This window comes from Lepus europaeus, chromosome 3 (assembly GCF_033115175.1).
Source record: "Lepus europaeus isolate LE1 chromosome 3, mLepTim1.pri, whole genome shotgun sequence".
Taxonomy (NCBI): domain Eukaryota; kingdom Metazoa; phylum Chordata; class Mammalia; order Lagomorpha; family Leporidae; genus Lepus; species Lepus europaeus.
The window spans coordinates 95,207,479-95,231,191 of NC_084829.1; the positions used below are offsets into that span (position 1 = coordinate 95,207,479).

The following is a 23,713-nucleotide window of genomic DNA, read 5'->3' on the forward strand; positions in this document are numbered from 1 at the left end:
AGACAGGCAGACACATGAAGAGAGAGCTCTTCCATCTGTTGGTTCACTCCCCAAATAGTCCCAATGGTCAGAGCTGGGCCAGTTCAAAGCCAGGAACCAGGAGCTTATTCTGGGTCTCCCACATGGATGCAGGGGCCCAAGAACTTGGGTGCAGAGGCCCAAGTACTTGGGCCATCCTGCATTACTTCCCCAGGGCATTAGGGAGGAGCTGGATCAGAAGTGGAGCAGCTGGGACTAGAACTGACATCCATATGCGATGCCAATGCTGCATGTGGCAGCTTTACTAGTTATGCCACAGCACTGACTTCTATTCTTCATGTTTTTTTTAAATATATTGCCATGACCTGCAATATTGGCAAATATATAGAATTTAGGGTTATATAAATATGGATTTAAATCCAGGGTTTGTAACTCCTGGCTGTGGCATCATTAGCATTTTTTAGAAAGATTTATTTATTTATTTGAAAGGCAGAGTTATGGGAGGAGAGGGGAGAGAAAAAGAGTAAGAGAAAGAGAGAGGAAGAAAGAGGAAGAGGAAGAGGAAGAGGAAGAGAAAGAGAAAGAGAAAGAGAAGAAAGAGAAAAAGAAAGAGAAAGGTACTTCATATGTTGGTTCACTCTCTAAGTGGTTTCAATGGCCAGGGCCTGGAGCCTGGAAGGCCTGGAACACCTGGGTCTCCCTCATGGGTGGCAGGGGCCCAAGCACTTGGGCCATTTTCTACTACTTTCCTAGGCACATTAGCAGGGAGCTGGATCAGAAGTAGAACAGCTGGGTCATGAACTGGTGCCCATATTAGATACCAGCATCACAGACAGTGACTTAATCCACTGTGCCACAGTACCAGCCCCATCATTAGCATTTTAACCTTTCTGAAAATCTATGAAGTAGATATAATGATAATGATACTCTCATAGGATTTTTCTTAAAATTCAATAATAATATGGGTACGAGGCACAAGTCACACTGGCATCTGGTGGATATTCAGTGCAAAACTTTATAACTAGACAGATTTTGTTCCTCTCTATAATGAGAGAAATCTCCATTATATGGGAAATAAACTTCTCTGAATACTCATTTGTCAATAAAACTAGATGACAAATGTAATACTAGTGTAAGATATTAATAATATGTTTGTTATAATAAAATGGAATAATGCCTATGATAGTGATCTCCAAAGAAAGGCCTCTCCCACAAAATGTTGCACAAGCAGGTTCATTTGTATCTAGGGACCTGAATGAGAACTTCAATTTACATTTTTATTTTTAATTTTTAGTCTACTATAATGCAATCAATATGTTAAGATATTATCACATTTTTGTTTTACAAATAATTATTCACATAATATGGGTGTATGCACAAAATTTTCTAATGACAATTCATGAACAAAAGGTTTGAGGCAACTGGTATACTCAACAAATAGACATAAAGTGGTACCACAGTGTTTTTATTGAGTGTCTGTTACATGAACAGGACTAGGCATTAAATCTCTGAAGATGAATCATATAGGAATTTTGACACTAACAGGCTTAAAGTGTAAAAGAAGTGATAGCAATATACTAATAAATAACTATTACCAACAGAAAGCCATTCTGTTAAGAAGACTCAATTAAAGAAGTCATTTCTAGCTTGTTGGAGATAATATTTGAGCTAGCACTAAATGTGGAAACACTATAAACAGAAACATGAAGATGGGGAAACACTATTTTTGTTCAGAGGAAAGTGTCTGTGATGCTTGGCTGAGAAGTCCAACTTCCATTTCATACCAATAAAATTTTAAAAGACTTCTAAGCAGAAAATTTGAGTACTGCTTGAATAATATTCATTTATTATTTTTTCCATTAATTTATGAAACACCTGTTTGTCAAATACAGTGGTCAGGCCCAGTGCTAAGTATGCAAAATACAAATACAAATTGCATGCTGTTCTTGTTCTTAGAGGGCTCATATTCTTGTGAGATAGCCAGGGAAATAATATTTACTGTGTTTTATGAATCTTTAAGAGTCGTATGTAAATGAAAAATAGGGGTTGGGAGAGAGCAGTGCAAGGTGCCTAGGTACAGTAGCAGGGAGCTGGGTCAGAAGTGGAGCAGCCAGGACACAAACCGGCACCCATATAGGATGCTGGGGCTGCAGGCCGGGTTTTAACCCTCAGTGCCACAGTGCCAGCCCCAATTATCCCAACTTTAATAAAGGCAACATTAAGGGACATATAATTGAAGATAACAAGAAGGGTCTTAGAAATTTTGAAATTTAGGGTCGGCGCTCTGGCGCAGTGGGTTAACACCCTGGCCTGAAGCACCAGCATCCCATATGGGCACTGATTCTTGTCCCGGCTGCTCAACTTCCGATCCAGCTCCCTGCTATGGCCTGGGATAGCAGTAGAAGATGGCCCAAGTCCTTGGGCCCCTGCACCCGCATGGGAGACCTGGAAGAAGCTCCTGACTCCTGGCTTCGGATCGGTGCAGTTCCAGCCGTTGTGACCAGTTGGGGAGTGAACCATCGGATGGAAGACCTCTCTCTCTCTCTCTGCCTCTCCTCTCTCTGTGTAACTCTTTCAAGCAAAATAAATAAAAAAATCTTAAAAAAAAGAAATATGGAAATTGATGTGTTACATTGTGGGCATTATAATTACAGATTTGTTTATTTAACAACTATTGCAAGTATAAGAAATTCTCATTCATGTTACAAATATGTAACTACAACATGTTATCCAAAATGCAACTCATCAATTTCTAAGTGCCTACCTATTACTTCCGAAGCTATGATTCTCAAAACATAATAAACTTGTAATTAACATATTCTGTTTTCAGGTGTCTATGTGTGTATTTGGAGGTACATTAATAAAAATGTGGGTGGTTATTGAATAATATTGCTGAGGAATATGTTCTTGGTGAAAAGAAAGGAGAAACAATATTTATAGGCCAAATACAGTACACTGATCTGAAAGCAGTGTGTAGGTTGAAATGTGAGACAGGAATAGATAATGGACATATGTTGGGAGGCTCTTGCAAAAATTCTATAATGAAAATTGAATATGTGGACTGGTATGATGCATGGAGAAAGGAGAAAATAGGACAAACTTATTGACTTGGTACTGAGTGACTAGAAAAGTTTAGATAATGTGGAGCTCAATAGTGAATACCATATCGCTATCTCAATGAGAAATAATATGATTAAACCAACAATTAATGGTAAAATGTAACTGCCAGTCACGTGGTTGGTGGCAAAAACTAGAAGCTCCTAACCTAGTGTTAAGTGCATAAGGAAGTTTTTGTTGTTCTTGTTTCCAGATGAAATGACCTTTAAACTGAGAAGTAAGATGTATGTAATTTACAAAGAAATTGTCATGATCTGAGGAGTGGTTAGTCAGGAAGACAGACAATTGTGGAGCATTGAAGAACTGAAAATTTGTCAGTATAGTCAAAGCATATGCTTTAAAAGGGAAAAGGAACCTGAAAGGTTGAAGCAGAATTCAGAGACACAAGAAAAACCAGGAGAGTGTGCCATATGAGAATCTCACATAAATGGTGTTAACTGTGGGCAAAGCTTGGAGGCAAACAACATTTCTGCATGTACTTTGAATCAGTAACAAAGATGCTATTGTTTTTAATGCCTGGACAATAGAGAAAAATATAAAGAGCAAAATGCTGCCTATAGTCTTTCCACCTGTTTAGACACCTATAAAGACAAATTGAGCAATAAATATACCACTTGTGGTAACTTTGAAATAAATATTATATAATTGAAATAGACATGGAATAGAAAACTTGGGACTGAATGGGTTAATCAGAACAATTCCAGAAGTTAGGAATAGAAGTCACACTGCCATAGACTGATGAATGACTAGATGTTGAGGAAGTGGAGACATTGAATAAAAACCTATTGTAGGAGTCTCCCTAATCTATTTATTATCGACCTTCTGAGAATATTAGCATAGATTTTGGAGTTCAAGGTACCTATAAATTTGAGCATTGGTGAATTTATAATATAAACAATGGAAAACAGAAGAAATTGGAATTATATCTTCAAGAAACTGGAAGAAAATTATAACAACCTGAAAGTATATTGCAGGGGAAAAAGTATCTGTCAGAAATGAAGGTGAGATGAATTTATTTTCAATCAAGGAAAATCTGAATATATTCATCAGCCAATTCATATGATAGGAACTACCAAAAGACATTAAATCAGATAAAAACTTGCAAGTTATCTGAAGCACAGGATGAGATTCTGTTTCTCAAGAAAGGATTTACCTTTGCTTCCATCAGGCAGTCAGATAAACTAGTAATGTGGGATCATCATAACCTAAGATCAAAGATCAAGATTATTCCAAATTGGGCATCAGTTCAAGAGAAAGGGAGAGAGAGAATGAGAACTACTTGTAGTGTACCCTGACTCCTATCAAAAGAGCTGTTCATCTTCTCAGAATATGAGCCAAATTTTCAGGAACTGCAGATGTCCCTAAGGGAAAAATAAGCTCCATTGCCAAGCTTACTTGTGTTAAGTTTCAGCTTCTCCCAGATCTTGGCCTTCAGAGCTCTCCAATGCATTGAAGTATTTGAATAATTATCCAGTTTTTTTAGTGTCTTTAGCAGAAGTGTAGTAAGGATTATTTAACCCACCATTACCAGAAATAGAAGTTTGAAGTTTATGCTATGTATATAAGCAAGTAACCAAACTTTAAAGATGTAAATTGCTTTAACACAGTCACATAAAACAAGTAAGACCATCACACTAAAGTTGTCCTTGGATGTATGCTTTTTGCCAGAATGACAACAACATACAGTTTGAACAGGGAGATATTATTTTAAGGGTAGAAAAATCTGTCTTGCCCAATGGTCAGAAATTCTTTCAACTGGATTCTCAACTTCTCTATAAGGCATTGTCATGTTAAAATAATGGAAAAAGAGCACATATTGAAGAGATAGTCCACATACATAGCCATGGAACATCAACATTTTTATCTGTTCCATATGGTGAGCTGCTACTGGAATGGAAACATTTGTATTGATATTTTTTTCTGATTAAAAAGTAAATATTTAGACAATAGAGAAAAATATGAAGTAAAAATACTGCGTATGGTCTTATACCCATACATAGCCACTATGAACATTTTGTTACATATTCTTTCTGATGACATTTTATTTCTGCAATATGTACAGTAACTAAATTATACATTGTTTACTTAAAAATACTTGAAGTTTCAAATAAAATTACCATGCATTAAATAACTATTTTGTTTTTTATTTGACATATGTTGGTGATTTTTTCCATCTTAGTTTATTTGGATTATCTCATCTCTTTTAATATTGCTCATCATGCCTTAATGTTTACTGATAGTCTTAAAGTAGTTTATATTATATAGACATTGATCTTGTGCCCAAGGTAGACTCTGTCCTGTGGTGGTGAGAAGACTCTGAAAGGAGATTTCATACTACACCTCTGAGGAGTTCACATAAGCGACAGACCAGTAGGCAATACCATTCATAGGCAGTTCAAGGATCTGGTGATGCTGCTTTTACTCTGGAAAATTGAAATACTAACTCACATGAAGCCTGGTGTGGAGGGCTGGGCACTTCTCACCCTATTAACTCTAGCAGGGTTCTCAAAGTCCTTTGATTTGTTCCCCACCAAGTGGTCCTTACCACATTCCCTTTTCCAATTCTATTGGTGGGAACTTAGAAATGTTTCCAAACTATTCACAGGTATAGTTGTTTGTAGGAAGGTAGAAAACAGGAGAATAGTGATGGCTTTTGTGAAAGAAGAAATTCTTAAACTATTTTCCTTTCTTTTTGGTTTGTTGAGGCTGACGAAGGTTGGCAGGGAGTATTTCCAGTCCCTCCCCAAGCTCTGCCTTTAACTTGTCCTACCTTCCCTGTTGAAGAACACCATGATAAAAATCAAACTGCACTTAGTACAACTGTGCACAAGATGAAGTCAAAGACAAACAGTGGTCAACCCTTCTGGGAGACAGATTCTTCTAACAACTGTCTTTACTTTATGCCCTGCTGTGCAGAACTTGGGGATTTCCTGAGTTGTGTCTGGAAAACTTAACCATTTAATTTGTATACTGAGCTTTTCTCCTTTCAAATATTGAATCGCAATCAGTTTTTCCTTTAACCTAAGTTGTTCCTTTTCACAACTTGCAGAATAAAGCAAATTTTGTTTCTTGACCATTGATAGTTTCTGAATTTTAGTAATGCAAAATTTTTATTTTCAGTTTGTCTTTCTATTTTTTGTCATGTTGGTACTTTATAGAGAATGTGCAGACTCAAATCACAATTGAAATGGGATATTGCTCCTAAAAAGATTTTATGAGGAGAAAGCAGATGAATGTATCCTGTTTCCTTGCTAGAGATATCTTGGCTTTGTGAAATGTTGCTGATATTTGACTCTATGTTCATTCGAAGTAATACCAGACTCGAGTTGATGTGAGGAGTGTGATCCTCTGCTGGGAGGTGAATGTGCTTATAGAAGGGGTCATACTTGGAAGCATACTTTTTTGTTTTACTTCAGATTTGTGTAGAACAGACTCTATGGATGGAATATGAATGTTATAAGAAGATTTTTTGGATGCTAGAGATCTATTAACATCTTCAAAAGAAGTTTTTCTTGAACTGTCTTCCAGAATGAATCAAAATGTTACAAGCAATTATTTTAGAGCTTCATTTTCTGAATTGGTTACTTTATAAGCTCCCACCTATATTTGGATGGAGGATGAGTTGCTACTGGCTAAAAGCCACTCCCTGCCAGTGCCGTGGCACAATAGGCTAATCCTTCGCCTTGTGGCGCTGGCACACTGGGTTCTAGTCCCTGTCGGGGCACCGGATTCTGTCCCGGTTGCCCCTCTTCCAGGCCAACCCTCTGCTGTGGCCCGGGAGTGCAGATGGAGGATGGCCCAAGTGCTTGGGCCCTGCACCCCATGGGAGACCAGGATAAGCACCTGGCTCCTGCCTTCAGATCAGCGCGGTGCGCTGGCTGCAGCGCGCCAGCCGCGGCGGCCATTGGAGGGTGAACCAATGGCAAAAGGAAGACTTTTTTCTCTGTCTCTCTCTCTCACTGTCCACTCTACCTGTCAAAAAAAAAAAAAAAAAAAAAGCCACTCCCTAAGGAGACATGGAGGGAGTTGTGCTGGCAACCAAAGGAATTTGTTCTGTATATCCTCTCTGAGTGTCATGTGATATCAATGTGAATGCCCCATTTTGAGGTCATCTTAGGAATTTGCCATTCAGGAATTCTGGTTCCTACATGTAAACATACATAATTTTCCATGAATTTATGATTATATGGTTACTTATACATATAATGCATATTTTTCTATTCCCAATCAGATATTAGATGAATCTTTTCAAAGCTGTATGATAACATTGATTAAAATATTTACCTTATGTGTATGGAAATATTGCATAAGACCACATAAAAGTGTATGAATATTGCATATTAATTAAAATGTAAAAATAAAAACTTATACAAAGAGTTGTCCTAATCCCAACATGAATAATTTACTCTTGCCTTGCCTAGCCCCCCCCTTCCTTGATTGTTATGCTCATTCCTCTGCTAATGGCAGTATTGACTAAATGTATCAGAACTCCCACTCACCCACCTAACTCCTAACTCTCTGTGTCCCCCACTTACTGTATCCTGAGATTGCTCTTAGCTGATCATATCAGTCTAGCTAGGGAGAATGTAACACTCCTTTTTTACTTCAGGAATTATATATAGACAATGTCTGTCTGACATAGGGATACAGAAGACTAGTGCCCTTACCTCAAGATGGTACAACACTAGGATAAGCTTTATATTCCAGATAGAATCCAAATGCGTTAGACCAAGGCTGGACTTTACCTGAGAAAACGTTCTTGATCAGCTATTTCCCCTTGTATATCCTGATTTGCTCTCACTCCCAAGAGTATGCTTGAAAAAAAATCTTCCTCAATATTCAATTAGAACTCTGAATCAAGCTCTGTTCTAGGTAAATTGACCTAAGATGATCCCAAAAAATAGTCTTAAGAAGTGGGATTCAAGAATGGGATCCCAGAAGTATAAATCTGAAGGCTGGTTTGCAACAATGACCTTATCACTGGTAGTGGATAGAGTTTGCCTAGCCTCTGGCATGCAGCCACAGTACAACTGCTAAGGTTGTCAATGAGGCCCATCGAGACAGGTTACTACGGACAGAAGGAGATACACCAGTTAGTTCAGTATTTCTGGCACTTGAGAGGTACAAAAGAAATATAAATTTAAAGACTGAAATTGAGAGGCTATTTCTGAATGCCACTGATGCCTCATGGAGATAAAATAAAAGGCTCAGGGCAATCAATCACCAATTTAAAGCCAAGCATTAGAGTCAGAGGGCTTCTTTGGCTGCCCCTTGAGCTGGAGGGCAGATGAACTAAAGACTAGACATAGGACTTAATTATAAAAGCCATAGAACTCAAGAGAAGGCTTACTTCTCAGGTTTGGCAAGTTTCATATGCCAAACTCAGAGCTCTTAAAGGCAGTGAAAGAGACATTGAAATTTAGGATTTCTTTGGATTCTCACATTTTCCTGAAATTTCTAGACTTATGCAGTGATCTCTTTTGTTGAAAGCTAGAGATTTCCGTACCTCTTGCTTGAAGACTGGGGAAAAGCTTCATGCCAAGTATGGTAGACCAAGTGCCTTACAAGATAATACTGAACTACCTATGGACCCATCTTCCTTCCTAGCTACGTAAACAGCAAGTAGGATTGTTTCTCAGCATAACCCTGTTGGCAAAGTGCTGATCCTGCTAATGGACAGGATAGATTAAATGACCAATGAGTTCAAAGGAAAGCTAACAAGTACAATGGTAACTAGGAAAATATTCCTGAGTAGATTATGAAAGAAGTAAATAAGGGTGATAGGGAGGAATACAAAACTGAATAAAGGACAGTATGTTAATAAGGGCATCCTCTTGTGTTTTAGGACTTAATGCTCTGGAAATGGTTCTTGGAAGCTTCTTGGAAGCTTGAAAAACAATGAAATTTTGTACTGTTATACCTAAATGACTTTATATTTAATGTAGTAAAGGTCCGACAACAATGACAGACTAGTTAATAATACAAGAGGCTCAGAAAAATGAGTGTTCCGGGAATTATTTATTGTTTAAACACTGAAAACTGCACTTGTTGATTTTGTTTCTTGGAATAATTCATTCATGAAAGGCTCACAAGCATCATTTGAAGTTTGTAATCACTTTACTCTGTAGCTGAGACTAATTGCAGGAAATGCTAAAATAGAATTGGCCTCTTTGGTATCAATGGAGTTGATAAATCATGATATAGTAGAGGCCAATTGGACATATTATTTAACTGTTTAAGTAAGTTGGGAGTGATTTTAGTAATGAGTAGCCAAGTAAGAATGGCAGTTGAGAGGATTAACCTATAAAGATCCATAGAGATGGTTTGTAAAGCACTAATTGCCAAGTAACAAGATGGGAATAATATCGACTAGTTATATAACTATACTCTCTCTGTGTGTGTTTATAGATAAATAGCCCTATTCTATATTTGGATATATGGTATAAAATTTTCCAATTGACTTCAAACTTCTGTAAATTCATGTTCAGTCTCACCTTAATTTAGATAGATAGATAGCATAACAGCACAATAGCTAACAAATGAATGGGGAGATAAAACTAAAGATATTAGACATAGAATTCATCAACTTGAAGAGAGATCAGGTCCATTAGGAATGAACTTGTAATATCATGTCAATTCTATGTAGTAATTTTCATTAATTTTTTTCCAAAGAAACATATCTGTTTACTTGATGACTATATACTAAGCAGAGGTGAAAGCCAAATCTTTTGAGGTCTGTTGGATACACTGTCCGATTTGATGCTTATCCTCAGAACCAAAGCATTATCATAATTAGCCTTCAGTAAAGAGGCATATGTGACCAGTTGAAAATGGATTCCTGGCCCAAGTATGTCTTGCAATGGGTCCATTGGCTCACAGATCCATTTGGTAACCATTTTTTTGCTTGTTTGAGAATGTATAATCAAGATGGACATACTTAACAGTTGGCAGAACTGTAAAATGGTTCCTTGATACCCAATAAGAGCAATTCAGGAAGCCCCTGAAATTGCTTATTAACCCACGTTAAGTCAAAATAATAAATCAGAAATAATATTGTATCTACATGGATACAATGGACAAGATTAGTGTTATCCTCAAAGTCTAAGGGTTATGGTACCCATAACATCTTCATTTTGTTGGTCTAACCTGTGTAAAAATCAGATGAACTATAAAAGAAACAGTGGGTTAAAACACAAACATAACCAAAAGGTAATCTTAACTATGTCAACTGTGGCAAGTGTATCTTTATTAGAGCAAGTTAACACAACTTTGGATATGTGGGATATGGTGAGTGAGGTCTAGAATACATACTTCTACACATATATAAAGAGGATCAGACACAGTTAATATATGCATGGGACTGACATCTGGATAAAACTTAGTCTTTCTTTAGAGCTATGCTAATTCCCTAGTTCTCTCATAATGTATTTCAAAGATAAGTAGACTACCTGTATATCCCACAGAATATTGTGTTAGTTCATTATATTATTGAATAAGTTTATTATGTTACTGAATAAGAAGTGGCAATAACTACATGCCCTCCAGAGATTGAGAGATAAATCTCACAATTATTCAGGGGCTTCATTAATGTGGCAATGGCAGGAGCAGGGCTGGTTTATGTTCTATGGCTTAGGGCATGCAAACATAAGTAACACAGGGTAGGAGACAAAATTTACAGATATTCAGATCTGCCTCAATGGTGCAGTTTTATGTCTGTTGGTTTGCTTGCTTTTTGGTTTGGAGATATTTTCTTCAGGGGAATGGATTAGTATTTTAGGTCATGGTTCACCATCCCTTTTAAAGTAAGGGAAAATAAATTATTCCTTTCAAATAAAGGATAAATAATTACTCCTTCATTTTTCTTTCTATTAAAATTCATGTTTTATATCTGATGTCTTCAAGATTGAGAGGCAAAATATTCTACACTTGGGAATACTTCTGTGAACCAATTATCAGATGGTCTGGAAGCTGATAGGTCTGAATGCTCCTTAGAGCAAGAAATGGCCCTGTGGATGGTCTAGCTGTTGTTCATGTATCCTGATATTAGGCAATATGACCAGGATTCCATATACTACTAGAGGATTTATGGTAGAAAACGATGCTATGTGGAGACTGGCAAGCCAAAGTGGCAGTTTTTAACATAGAATCCTGAAGTTCTTGGGGCAAGGACATGCCATATGCAGCAGAGAACTGTGAAGGTATTTCGGAACATTCATGAAGAAATAGAATTAAAAGATAAGTTTGTTTTGGTGCAAATTTTTTTTTTGAAATTCATTCATAGCTTTTTCATAACATGCATTTTACATTAGCCTTTTGAAGATCCCTTGTATAAGCCATTCTACAAAAAGCTCCCAGAATGTGACTGGATTCTTATAGAATCATGCATCTGAGAGTGGGTATCAGTGATCATGAAGCCAGAATTTCTCAGCATAAACTGGGAAATGTCAGATGATTCAGACATTAGATTTGATAGGGTGCACCCAGTATCACTCAGTTTTAAGATGGAAGTGATGTATGTAGGATTTGTAAGCTCCTACAGATCAGAGGGTTCATGGAAGTAAAATTTAGTAGCCAGAACTCACCATTATATATCACACTTACACTTAGTAATCTCTCTTCAGTTCATACCAAAGAACTTTTTAAGGATACTCCAAGGTATTTCACAGTTGCCCATTCAGTGAGGATTCAATGTCCCTTCTACCAGGGGTTCTGTCAAAAGATATTCTTTAGTCCTTAAGTGTTTCAGGGATTGCCTCAGCTTCAGAGCTTCCTCATCCAGAATCCCTTCCCTTTCTGATCAATAAACATGTAAATTCCTGGTCACTTTGCCCCAACTTGGCTAATTATGAATGACTATTTTAACTATCTACAAGAAATGTTTATCTGAAAATCCCCATGGGATTGGTCAAGTCTACATTAGAGCTTGACTTATTCTCTTCAGTCCTGCTTCTTCTCTTTCCCACAGATATTTATTCCAAGAGACACCATAATAAACATCCTGGATTATAAATACCATTGAGCCAACCTTAGAGATGATTTCATGAGAATTCCCTTTGACAGGTGACAAAAGGTGATCAGATTTGACCTTTATTCCCAGATGATTTGGCTTGGAATGTTCATGCAACCTTAAGATGAATATTCATACATTATATTCCCACTCAGTTGTGGACTTGAAAGACAATAGTGAAGGATTGCACTCACCTAATCAACAGCTTTGGGCAGAGGTCTTGGTTGTTAACTTGTGTAGATAGAAGAAATGGTTTGTAGATACAACATACATGGGCACATAGAGAGTAACATATAATTTAGATTATTATTTTTAAATTTTATTTAAGGTATACATATTTCATGTATTTCATATATACAGATTAAGGAACATAGTGATACTTTCCACCCTACCCTCTATCCTGCCCATGCTCTCACCTTTCTTCCTCCTCCTTTTCTTATACCCATTCTATTTTTTTTTTTTACAAAGATCAATTTTCAGTTAACTTTATACATGTAAGATTAACCCTATGGCCCGCGCTGTGGTGCCGTGGGTTAACGCCCTGGCCTGAAGTGTCAGCATCCCAGATGGGTGCCGGTTCAAGACCCGGCTGCTGCACTTCTGATCCAGCTCTCTGCTATGGCCTGGGAAAGCAGTAGAAGATGGCCCAAGTCCTTGGGCCCCTGCACTCGCGTGGGAGACCTGGAAGAAGCTCCTGGCTCCTGGATTCGGATTGGTTCAGCTCCGGCCGTTGCGGCCAATTGGGGAGTGAACCATTGGATGGAAGACCTCTCTCTCACTCTCTCTCTGCCTCTCCTCTCTCTGTGTAACTCTGACTTTCAAATAAATAAATAAATCTTAAAAAAAAAGATTAACCCTACATTAAATAAAGAGTTCAACAAATAGTATGAAGAAAAAAAAAACACTATTCCTCAACAATTGACACAAGGGCTGTTAAAAATCATTGCATCTCGAAGTGTCAATTTCACACCAATAGATTACCTTTTAGGTACTCAGATTATTAGGGGATCTAGAAAGATAAATTTTGTCAGATCTGGGTCAAAGAGATCAGAAAACAGACATGTATTTGGGCTATTTGAGAGTGAGGAAGTTTGAAGTTATTATCATATACATGAGAGGACACATGGTAGAAGAGGTATAAATAATAATCTGGACAGACTAATTTGGCCTGTGTTGACCATGACAAAAATCAAGTGAATGAAGAAATCATGATGGAAGAGATGGACTTATACACACCCAAGAATAAGTACTCTATTAACTCACAAAACTGTATCTAACCACATGTGGTTACAAAATGCCTGATCTACAAGCAACATGGACTGATATTAACTGTACCATGTGACACTAACCTCCCAGAGACATATCAGCATCTTGCTGGCAGTATGATTATTTATTTATTAATCTGTCAATAACATTTAAAATTTACTATTTTTTTAATTAGACAGGCAGAGTTATACAGTGAGATAGAGAGACACAGAGAAAGGTCTTCCTTCCGCTAGTTCATCCCCCAAATGGCCGCTATGGCTGGAATACTGTGCCAATCTGAAGCCAGGAGCCAGGTGCTTCTTCCTGGTCTCTCACACGGGTGCAGGGGCCCAAGCACTTGGGCCATCCTCCCCTGCCCTCCTGGGCCACAGTAGAGAGCTGGACTGGAAGAGGAGCAACCAGGACTAGAACCTGGCACCCATATGGGATGCTGGCACCACAGGCAGAGGATTAACCAAGTGAGCTACAGCGCAGGCCCCCTAAATTTACTTTATAATCATAGGCTTAATGTTTCACTAAATAAAGAGATCAACAAGTAAATAGTAGAAAGACTACTGCTCAGCTGGAATATTAACAAGGGCTATAAACAATAATTAAATCCTAAGATGTCAGCCTCACTCATATACATTATATTTTTGTACTTTACTTATTAGCTACTGCAACTCAAAGAAAATGTGATATTTGTCTTATAGGGTCTGGCTTATTTAGCTACTAATACTAAGAATATTATGGTTTATATTTGGATAGATTTTGTTGCAAAAGACAGAATTTCATTTTTTATGGTTGAGTAGTATTCCATTGTATATGTATACTACATTTTCTTATCCAGTCATTAGTTGATTCTTTTTTCTTTCTTTCTTTCTTTTTTTTCTTTTCTTTTTTTTTTTTTTGGACAGGCAGAGTTAGACAGTGAGAGAGAGAGACAGAGAAAGGGCTTCCTTCTGTTGGTTCACCCCCTAAATGGCCGCTACGGCCAGCAGGCTGTGCCAATCCGAAGCCAGGAGCCAGGTGCTTCCTCCTGGTCTCCCATGAGGGTGCAGGGCCCAAGGACTTGGGCCATCCTCCACTGCACTCTGGGGCCACAGCAGAGAGCTGACTGGAAGAGGAGCAACCGGGACAGAATCTGGCACCCCAACCAGGACTTGAACCCAGGGTTCCGGTGCCGCTGGCATAGGATTAGCCAAGTGAGCCTTCATGCCAGCATCAGTTGATTCTATATCTTGACTATAGCTAATGCTTTCATCTGCTGATTTCATTTCCTTTGGTTATATGCCCAAGATTGGGATGGCTGGGTCATATGGTAGAACTATTTTTAGATTTCTAAGGAATCTCCATACTGCCTTTTGTAATGATTCTACCAGTTTATATTTACACTAAAAATATATTAGAGTGTTGCTGTGGGTTCGTTCTGAGAGGAGGAGCGCGGTGGGGGCAAAAGGTGTGGAGTCACCACACAGACCCTGGGAGTCGGGTGAAAGCGGGCCAGAGATGAGCAGCCCACAGAATCATTTATTTCAGTTAATACAGCAGCTTATATAGCCAAGGCAGCCAAGCGGGTCAAGGGACAGTTTATGCCCTAACCAATCACAGCCTGTTGCCAGGTAGGCTCTGTTGCCAGGTGGTTTCCCAGGGGGTTTCTGAAGCCATTACTGAGTAATTGACACTCACTTGCCAGCAGCCATCTCGGCATGGCCTTCTCATTCCACCACATTAGAGTACCTTTTTTCTCTACATCCTCATCAGTAAAGGACTGATGACTGACTACTATATAAGGAACTCAAGAAACTCAACAACAACAACAAAAACAATAGAAATAAGAAATGGGTAAAGACCATGAACAGGTAATTTTCAAAGTGTGAAATACTGACCATCAGACATATAAAAAAATGCTCAGGATCATTAGCTATCAGGGAAATGAAAATTAAAACCACTATGAGATTTTACTGGACCCCAGCTAGAATGGAATACATGTCATATGTTAGTATGGATTGAATGTATTCCACCTTCAGATGACATAGCACTATACAATCGATATTGGTTTAAGGGGCATGCTACATTCTGAAAACTAATGCTTCTCCTTTTAATTTATCATCTGCAGGATAAATTTTACCTTTTCCAAGATAGAAAAGGTTCCATAAAATAAAACTTCCATTCTAACCTCTCTCCCAGTGACTTCTTGGGGAATTTGTGACATCTAACTCTGAAACCTTAAGTTCTGTGAATATGGAGGTACTGGGTTTCTAGAGCAGTCTCATATAGCTTTGGACATATTAATATTCATTCTACTGTACATATAATATTAAAGTATAGATGTCACCTGGTTGCTTTGGAGTATGTCAATAGATCAATAGAGTATAAAAGTAATTGGATTTTTATTTGGGAGTCAACAATTCTATGAGTAGAGAAGAGCATGTTTGGTACACAGAGGATATTGGGGCTGTCTTCCCGTGCTCGTTTATAACTGCAGATGTCAGGGCCGGCACTGTGGTGCAATAGGTTAATCCTCCACCTGCAGTGCTGGCATCCCATATGGGTGCCGGTTCTAGTCCCAGCTGCTCCTCTTTCAATCCAGCTCTCTGCTATGGCCTGGGAAAGCAGTGGAGGATGGCCCAGTTCCTTGGGCCCCTACACCCACATGGGAGACCAGGCGGAGGCTCCTGGCTCCTGGCTTCAGATTGGCATAGCTCTGGCTGTTGCGGCCATTTCAGGGATGAACCAATGGAAGGAAGACCTTTCTCTCTCTCTCTCTAACACTCTCTGTAACTCTACCTCTCAAATAAATAAAAAAAAGTAAAAAAAATATAACTGCAGATGTCAAGCACAACAACTATGATCTTCCTAATAAGAAAATCATAACGGGAGCTCAACTCCTAGGGATAAGACTGTTTTTCTACTAGGTAAGCTACCTAGGCCAGTGAAATTGTTAGAGACAGAGAAGAAATAGAATGCTTTGCTGGGAGATCATGTACTCGGTATATCTTATGGGACTGAACCAAAGACAATTAGTAATAAGATAAATTCAAGAGAACAGATCAATAAGCTTGGCTTCACAAAGTAACTTCTCTTTTCCCAGCACCCTGCTATCACTGGGTGTGCAATGACATGAAATACAGCCTCTATTTCTGTCAAGGTCACCATCTAGATCAGAAGTGATAACATAGATGTGTACACAACTTAACCTCACTTCTCATTGCTAGATTACACCAAATTCACATGAGGTAAAATTGGAGGTCAGAAAATGATATTGTTTTACTTATAAATTTCAATACTTGAAAGTAACTATCAAAATGTTTGTTATATAAAGGAATTTTCAAGATCATAATTAGAAAATTTACGTGAGGTTGATGATATATCTCAAATTGATGAAATCAGTGGTATATTGTTAATTTATTGCATTAATAAGACTTGAATTCAGGCATATAAATTTCCAAATTTTAGGATCTGAATTTATGCTCTCTAAAATAAGGTGGTCATTCAGAACTGGACAAAAGCCAAGTGCATACTGAGCAGGTGCCACTGAGCACCAAGAGCACAGAGCACCCAGGGCACAGAGCACACTGCTTATTTTCCCCAGAACTGTCTGATAACAACCATAGGGGGCAATCCAAGCTCAGCAGTAGCGTTCTCAGCTCCCTGTCTGCACCAGCTCTAACTGTCCTTTTAAGGTATTGCTATTTTATTATTCTGGTTTAAAACAGTTTGGGTCCTTATAATTTCACAATGTTCCAAAGTACATAACTGCTGTAGTTTGGGTGTAGGAAATGTAAAAGAATGAAATCCAGTGAAAAATGTTTTATGATGATACAAATAGCAAATTTGTTGGAGAGGGCTTCAGATTCAGTTGAAACTGAAGTGGGCCAGATGTTTGTAGTGAATCCACTATGAATCTTACAGTTCTACTAATTTTTGTTTGTCCAAGTCCTATTTCCTGAAAAGATAAATCTGTAGGAATGAAAACTTTCCCATTTAAGATTAGTGGTATTTCTTAGTAAATTGATGTGTGAATGAAAAGACAAATGTTAAATAAATTTGTTATAACAAATCATTTAAGCAGTATGATAGGTGTTTCACATATTCCTTTTCTCTTATTTGAAGGTACCAGAGTCAGTGTACCAACATATGTGTACGGATACATATTAATGAGTATGATTTCCCTGCCTATCATTATAAAAATACTTTGCATAGTTGAACTGTTAATGAAATGATGAGAAAATCTTAGGTGAACATTTAACAGTCTATTTTCATTTTGTTTCATCAAAAATAATCTATTTTACAATTACTATTTACTTGCAATAACCTACAGCAAAAAATGATTTAATGTTCAATATGTGCATTAAAATGCACTTGCTTTTTTAATATGTAAAAGCTGATGGAAATTTCATTTAAGCACAATTCCTGTATCACAGATTTTAAGCAAAATGAAAGGAAGTTAGGGTACCATTAAAACATGGCTATAAAAATAATTTCTTTCAATGGCTGGAGGGAAGGAAGGATTGGTCAAAGTAATTTTTATCTTCGATGGGATTCCCCACTAGCCCGCTTTCTTATTTGACTTAATGCATGCCACAATAATCATTGCTATTTCTTGCTAGCATTTTTCTAGCTCACAGTAATAAGAATAATTGCATGGTGTTTATATTCTAAAGTGCCTTTTCTCACTAAGCTCTGAAGTCTTTTCTGAGTATTAATTCTCACAAGACTTCTGTGTGGCACACAAGGGTATGTATTATTATCTTGTTATTCTTCTTTTAGCAACAAGAAGAGCAAGGTACAGATGTAGTAAATGATACACAAGACAGAGTCAGGATGCAAGAAATATATTAGGGATTCTTAATTCCAGTTCAAATGCCAGACTATGCTTTCTAGGAATACATAATTCTGTTGATGATGGAGTCTTGTCAATTAGTAGTTATTTCTTAACTCCTAAATGTACCTTCTAAAATACAATCATAAGAAGGAATAATTTAGTAACTTGGAGTAAATTAATTCTATTGTATTACTGGTAAAAGAGAGAGTAAAAATAAGCAAGTCTTAATAACTGCAATAATAGGAGATATCATTGATGGTTATTTGAAGTATAAATATTTTATGGTATATATGTAAGATTCACAGAAATTAAAGAAAAACTTTTAAATTATAGCCAGCCTGGAGGCTGCTAGGAAAAAGACTTAGGTGTGTAACTTGAGTATAGAATCAAAGTTGTGTAAGTTTATTGGCTAAAATGTCTTAAACATATAAATTAATAAATTCATATATATGCTAGATAAGAGTCTTATACATCTGTTATGAGGAAATACAGCTTACTTTTGAGGAACTTAGATATATAGGAATCTTATCTATCAAGAACATAGTAAAGAAATAAAACATACCCTACATAAAGTGGGAGCACTCAGAGGTTATGTGACTATCATGAGAAAATATCCTGACACTTATTATTATTTGAACTATTTCAATAAAACTACTATATAACAATGCAAAAGCAGAATTAATAGTTTGAGAAGTCACAGATTTAGGATCATTATCATGTGCTAGAATTTGCTAATTTGGTAATTTATTTCAATCTGTAAGTCTCCATCTCTTGTATATAACATAGATAGAATTAGACTTACTTAAAGGATTTTACTGAAGTTTGCTTGTGATCAGCTTTTGTCTGGTACTTGATATGTGTAACATAAACACAACTAATAATTTAAAACTTGATTTTCTCATTTTTGAGAGACATAAAATTAAAGCCAGAGACAGTTGCATTATTTTTAATGAAGAATGAAACTCTTCATTACAGAACACCGAGTAGGAAAACATGACCAGAGAAGAGAGAGGAAATAAGCTAAATTATAAAGGCAAATCTGAGTTTCTGTTAGCATAGGGACTGAAAGTCTTACACTCATTGTTAAAGTTCACATATGCCTTTGTGTTGCAATACAGGAAGATGGTGGTAAAATAATCATTTAAAAGTATTAAGAGTCAGACTAATGAATGCTAGCTGTTGTAACACACAAACCTAAGATCTTGGAGGCTTAACATGACCAAAGATTGTTTCCCATTCATGGCGATGTTGGTCACAAAGTTTTCCAAGGAAGCTCTTCATGCAAACTCCTTTCCTTTGGTTCTGTCACTCCCTCGGATGTCTTTGCAATTCTCTGATGGATTGTGCTCATTTCTTTAGTCAAAGGAACTGAGGTTCCATGGGGGAATGCATGACATTTCTAGGGGTCATTTTTAGAAATGAAGCTCATCTTTTTCACCATTGGCCATGCATACAGCTTGCTACAAGGGGCTTGAGAGCTGCAGTCTTCTTGTGTATCCATGATAGGGACCGTAGACCATTGTCTGTTCTATAATCAACAAATAAGTTCTAGGGAATTGGATACAAGAATCATATAGATAGAACTGTGCTTCTATCTGTAACCTCTGCTGAAGCATAAACTCGGACTAGGGAAATGACTTGTTCAATTTTGACTTCCAGCTAGTGCTCAGAAAATAATATCTGGTAGCTAGTCGGCTTGTTAATTAATTCAGAAAGTCTAGTTTCTTAAAGATTCTGTATCATATTATATTTATCACAGTAAAGCTTGCAAATAAGCCTGTTTTTCAAATATTAAAGAGAAAGTTAATGTAACAAACAATTTATTTTGGTCTTGAACCTTTTACATATTGGTTGAATAGTTTAATTAATAAAATTTATAGTATGTGAAATATAGGCACGTTTTAGACACTTTACTAGACCAGACAGAATTATCCCCTCATTTATGATGCTGGAATTTTAATAAATATGGATTTTTTAAACTTTTATTTAATGCATATAAATTTCCAAAGTACAGTTTATGGATTACAATGGCTTCCCTCCCCCCCCATAACTTCCCTCCCACACACAACCCTCCCCTTTCCCGCTCCCTCTCCCCTTCCATTCACATCAAGATTCATTTTCAATTCTCTTTATATACAGATCAATTTAGTATATACTAAGTAAAGAGTTTAACAGTTTGCACCCACACAGCAACACAAAGTATAAAGTACTGTTTCAGTACTAGTTATAGCATTAAATCACAATGTACAGCACATTAAGGACAGAGATCCTACATGAGGAGTAAGTGCACAGTGACTCCTGTTGTTGACTTAACAAATTGACACTCTGGTTTATGGCATCAGTATACAAAATTCTTTAAAAAGAATACAAGAATAGCATATAAATTTTTAAAAATTTTCTAGTTTATTTGAAAGGCATACATAGGGGTTGGTGCTGTGGCACAGCGCATTAACACCCAGGCCTGAAGTGATGGCATCCCATATGGGCGCAGGTTTGAAACCCGACTGCTCCACTTCTGATTCAGCTCTCTGCTATGGCCTGGGAAAGCAGTAGAAGATGGCCCAAATGCTTGGGTCCCTGCACCCACATGGGAGACCCAGAAGAAACACCTGGCTCCTGGCTTTGGTTCGATGCAGCTCCAGCCATTGTGGCCAATCGGATGGAAGACCTCTCTCTCTCTCTCTTTCTGTAACTCTGACTTTCAAATAAATAAATAAATAAAATCTTTTAAAATAAAAAAAGAAAGGCATACACATACAGAGTGAGAGAAACTGAGAGAGAGATCACCCATTCACTGATTTATTCCTCAAATGTTCATAACAGCTAGGGCTGAGGCATATCAAATTTGGAAGCCAGGACCTTGATCCAGGTCTACTACCTGGGTGGCAGGCACCCTACTAAATAGGACATTTTCTAATGAAGCTGGAATCAGGCGTGGAGTCAGGAGTTGAACCTAGGGACACCCCCAAGGAATGCAGGTATCTTAACCACTAAGCCAAATGCCTACTCCTACGTAAATAGATTTTGTCTATTCCTTGCCTTCAAAAATGATCTAAAAAGTACATCATTTTTCAAAATATTTCTTTCCCTTTGTATCTAGAATCATAGAAAAGGTGAAATCACACGTTTCTAATTTCCTTCTAGCAATCAAGAGGGAAATGAAGATAACTTGATCCATTTATGAAAAAATAGATTTTAAAATTCACTGGCATGTGGAGGGTAGCAGAACAAATGAGTATTTTATAAAGTGCATTAATATTGCTGGTAACAAACTCTCCCACTGACAGGGACAGAGACTCAGAGCAGTTCATAGTTGGCAAATGAGACTCTGGACAGTAGCAAATAGAAAAAGTACTGTTCATGCCAAAGTCACTTATAGCTCTCAGTATTGGGGATGTTTCAGACCACTGATGAGAGTTAGTGGCATAATTTTAGAAAAAGACATAGAGAGAAAGAGGTACGTACCTGTTTTTATTAGCAACAGTGACAATGATAAAACCATCAAATATAAGAATTAACTGGAAGGTACTATAGCTGTTTTAGATATTTTCTCCATCTTTAACATTGATTCTGCTAAATCTTACTTCAAATAGATACTCTTATCACCTGTCTACAACCCAGAATTTAATAAAAGAATTTCATACAAAATGCCTATAAAATTATTGGTACAAATAAATTGTTATTTTCACTTATTTGAAATATAACAGTACTATTATCTGGAAACTGACAGAAAAATACTACTGAGAAAGAAAATAGAGATGTATAAAAGCATGGTTAAAAATAAGTGGATTTTTTAAAAGAAGATTCAATACCATTTTCTTAAAAATTCAAAACTATATTTGTCAGAGTAATCATAGAAAGTTGCTGCCAAAAGTTTTTTGCCCATCTCAAATCAAACAAAATAAAGAAAATGTTAGGCTTGGTAGAAGAGATTGTGTTGAATATAAGATATTTGTTTCATATCATCAATAGAAATGGAGACTGGTCAAAATTCGAAAATTTATGAAATGAAACACATTGTTGACTTGTTTTATTTCAAATTGAAATTACTGGTTGGGCTTAATGATGACTGGCTTCTTTTTAAAGTAACTAACTTGACAACCAACACTGAAAGTCTGTTTTCAAGTTCTTTTCATGTCTTTTTTCACCTAAAACATATCTATGCATAATTCACTTTAAAATGCATGCTTTTTATGTCCTCTCCCACAGTTATCATTTACAGGATTTAAGTCCAGAAAGGAACTCCAGAAACAATTTCTAGATAGTGTTTACTTTGCTTACACATACACACATTCTCACTTTAAATGAACATAAGGAAGATGTGGAAGGATTATATCTTTATGCTGATATAAACTAGATTATTTAATATTAAAGATTAGTCAAATTTCTCTAATTTTTTAAAGTCAACCAATATCTTTAAGGTGTCCTTCAGCCAGCTGATACAATCTGAAATGTGTTCATTTTAACTTAGGTGGAATTCAGTCTAAAACTGTCCTCTGTTTTTCTTTCTTTCATGAATAAAATTTAGTAGTACAGTGGTAATAGTGCAAATTTACAGTATCCATGAAAGCATCATTGTTTGTATTGCTTTTCTTAATGCATTAGAAAGAGAAGACCACTTGGCAGATATTACATATCTACAAACAAACAAATGCACTAAAATCAAAATTGCATTACTTTTGTCAATAATTTGAGTTATAATTTTTATGGCAAATATTAATGGAAAGGATCCCTTAAATAAAAATGAGCCTGACATTTTCCTTTTGTTGTTGTAGCCCTGATTGTATTTACATCCAGTCATTTATTGCCCATTAAAGGAGTAATGCTATGTTAATGTAAGGGGGAAAAAAATCAATGCTACTGAGATCAGTAGCTGTGGGGAAACAGTGCGGCAGCTGGTTTGCAAACAGTGAGCCCATATAGATCAATGAAATTACAAGCTAAATCTGCTGATGCTCACAAACTGCTCCAGTGGTGTGCTGTCTAACCTTTTTCAAGTTCAATAGCTCTAGAAAGCCAGTGATAACTAAATGGAAAGCAGTGCAAAGGCAACCAGGAGACGGTGACAATGTACCTGGAGAATTCTGCTGTGATATGTGATACTCTATTTTTTCAGTTACCAAAATAACTGCACATTTTTAACCTTTGCAAAAGCCCTATAACCTGTCAGTAAGTACATAGAAAGCCTTCTACACTGAAAAATCTCTACCTTAACAGTGTTCCGTGGCCTGGAACGTTAAAAGACTACAAGAGTCTTCACAAATCTGCTTGTAAAGATAAAATCCAGGAAATATTCATCAGTGAGCTAATGTTGGAATTCTGGAATACAGTACTAATGTTTTCTTTAATATACAGATAATGTTTTACACACACGCACATATATATATATATATGTATATATATATATATATATATATAATGACTGTTCCTTAATAACAACCTACTGATCAACTTACGTGTACATTTAATATATAAAAAAGACAATAAGCTTTTCATCTCAATAAAGATATTTTTATGTCAACTTAAATGCCATCATT

General features: G+C 36.8%; 1 pseudogene; it reads left to right on the forward strand.

Moving 5' to 3' along the window:
* The first annotated feature begins 15,189 nt into the window (after window positions 1–15,189).
* LOC133756609 (transcription factor E2F3-like) overlaps window positions 15,190–23,713 on the forward strand; it is a 118,281-nt pseudogene continuing 109,757 nt past the window's right edge.